The following is a 2903-nucleotide window of genomic DNA, read 5'->3' on the forward strand; positions in this document are numbered from 1 at the left end:
AGAGGAATGACATTCATTACAATTGTATCAAAAACAAATTATGTACCAAATGTTTGCCTCAATAAGTACTTGGACTATCATTTATCTATTTTTCATTCATCCCCTCACAGCTTCTGTGCTGCAGCTCTATCACTGTCAATCCTTTGCCCATTTATAGGTATGCTTTTCTGCCATCTTTTTATGTTACTCCACTACAGTTTCCCCTACTCATACCAGCCCTGATATACATAATAAGAATCATGCTATGTCTACAAATAAGAAGAATGTGTTTAAAAAGGGTATAAACCTTCTACAAAAATAGTTTCTATAACTTCTCATGATGTCTCGTTTTTGTCATGTAATTGATAGGTGTATCATGGAGAACTGAGGATTTACTTCTCACTTTCCAGATGTGAGAGACTGCTACCAGAAGATAACCTAAGACTTCAAAAAATAGACCTTCAAACTTAAAGTATATTTCTAATGGATTTCAGCTAGAAATTAGAGATCCTATATTTCAGGCCTCTTATTTCAGATATTTAGAAACCAGGGTTCAAAGGACATGATGGGCCAACATTTAATGGCTACCTTGTACCTGGATATGCTAAGGATTAGAACCTAGAACTTTATTCTATACCATACACCAAGTTTTCTTTGAGGATTTCAGTTCTAAGAATAATATTTAGATATTTAGTGGGAATATGGGAAAATCCCATATTCCCATATTTTAACATTGAAGTTAAAAATTGTTTTTTAGTCCCCCTTAAGGATCTTAGGGAAATGAATATAAAATGTCTGTTCTCTATAGCTACGCTTGCTGTGAGCATAGCATAATATATACACTTGTGGAATGACTATATTATGTCCCTGGAACTAATGTAACATTGTGTGTCAACTATTCTTGAATTAAGAAAAAGAAAAGAAAAATGTTTAGAAAATACGAGATGAAAATTAAAAATGAGGAAAAAAGAAAATAAGCTTTAAATACACGGATCAATGATAACTGTTCAATTTAGCTCAATAATTTAATTAGAAAACAAAATAAAACAAAATGTAACATCTCTGTTTCTTCCCCTTCATTCACCCTTGAAATTTAGATATCACCATTATCTCCTGATAATGAGTAATCTAACTTTTCCTGTCACATTTCTCAAATTTATCCTCTACATTTCCACCATGATTCTCCCTCTCTTCCTGTTCCATCCCCTCTCCATCTCTGTCTTTCTCTAATTTTACATAATTTATTCCTTTTTTTTTTTTTTTAATTCCCAGCACCACAGATCTGGCTTGGGAAGTACTCCCCTGCCCCACTCAAAGGAGTCCCAGGGTCTTATCTCCATGTAGATAGAGGCTTACAGGCCTTTCAGCTGCAGGAGCCATTCAGAGGAAGGATGGGAAAACGATCCTGGATTGAAGATCCTGTATGGTCAGGGCAACAATTAGAGCCACCAGGAGCTGGTGTTTATTGGCCTGACCTTGTTCATTGGTTGCTCATACCTGATTTTCAGCTATGTTTTCCTAATGTCAACTCCATGATGAGTCTTCTCCCAACATTTGAATCCTTTATTCCAGAGATGTTCTGGTGGTCCTGATGCAGCGGCAGGAGGAAGGTCATCCTCTTCACTGGGTATGTGGAATGGACCGGACTCTGGGTCAGTGCCTGAGTCTGTCTGGAACTCTAAGCCCTTGGGGGTGGCCTGGTGGCTTGTAGCCTGCAAAGCCCACATGGTGACCTCTGCAGCCAACAGGATTACTCAGGTCCTGCCCTGTCATCTGAGTCCAGACAGAGCCCCACTGCCTCCTTGAAAACAGAAATCTGATAATTTTATCTTACAGCTTTAAGGTTTGGGCTAATTTCACCATTTCCCAGATAAGCTAATTAGCATAGCATTTAAGCTCCATGTATGTTTAGTCAGCCTTCAATCGATTTTCCTAGCTTCACTTCACCCACTGTTTCCACCAACAACGTGGCCTCCACCACACCTTTCAGGTTTTCTGGTCCTCTAATCAAATATCTGAGTTCCTGATTGCTCTCTTATTGAAACTCAGATCTCATGACTGAAAGTCATGTGATCTTTTCATTCCCCATGCAGCTAGCTCTTCCTCGAAGTTGTCAAATTAAAGAGAAGTCACATTCACTAAGGAGCCAAAATTAGAGACATAAAATGAGACTTTGTTGATGGCATTTTCCCTTTCATGGGTAAATATCATTCTTTCATCATAAAAAGTAGATGTTTTCTTCATTATTTAGAGGTGAATAAGTAGGATTCTTGGAAAGATTTAAAGATTTATAAAGGTTGATCACTAACCTATTTTAGGAATCAGTTATTGCATTATAGTTTTCCAAAAATATTATCAAACCAAGTTACTTCATTTTTTAATATTTCTTGCTTTTTGTGTTGCTTTTCATTATTCTTTACACCTAACCCTACTGCATTATTCTAAAAATAACTCTAACCACATCAGTCATATTAATCAAATATTTTTATTAAAAAAGGATTTTATATCCAGTCTGTAATGCCCAAAATGCCCACCATTTATTCCAAATTCAGGACTTTTTAACTTGAATCTTTTTCTCATCTGATTAGACTGATGCTTATAGTAGTGTAGAGTAGTCAATTCATTTATGAGGTTTTTTTTTCTAGTCTTTAGTTTCTCATTGATCATGATACAGGCTTCCAAAGAAAGAGGGTTTATCCTCAGAGTAATAATCTCTCATGAAAATAACATTGCCAGCCTTATTGGTTCTATAATTCAACTTATTAATGAATCAATCCATAATATTCATTAAATTCCCCCTATGTGAATCATCATGGGAAATATAAAAGTGGAGACTCCTTGGTGCTTGTTCTAAGACTTTATAATTTAGTAGTGACAATGTATCATATACATAAATGTTCTTGAAGTAAACCGGTATTTGGAAA

Source organism: Vulpes vulpes, unplaced genomic scaffold (assembly GCF_048418805.1).
Source record: "Vulpes vulpes isolate BD-2025 unplaced genomic scaffold, VulVul3 u000000899, whole genome shotgun sequence".
Classification (NCBI taxonomy): Eukaryota; Metazoa; Chordata; class Mammalia; order Carnivora; family Canidae; genus Vulpes; species Vulpes vulpes.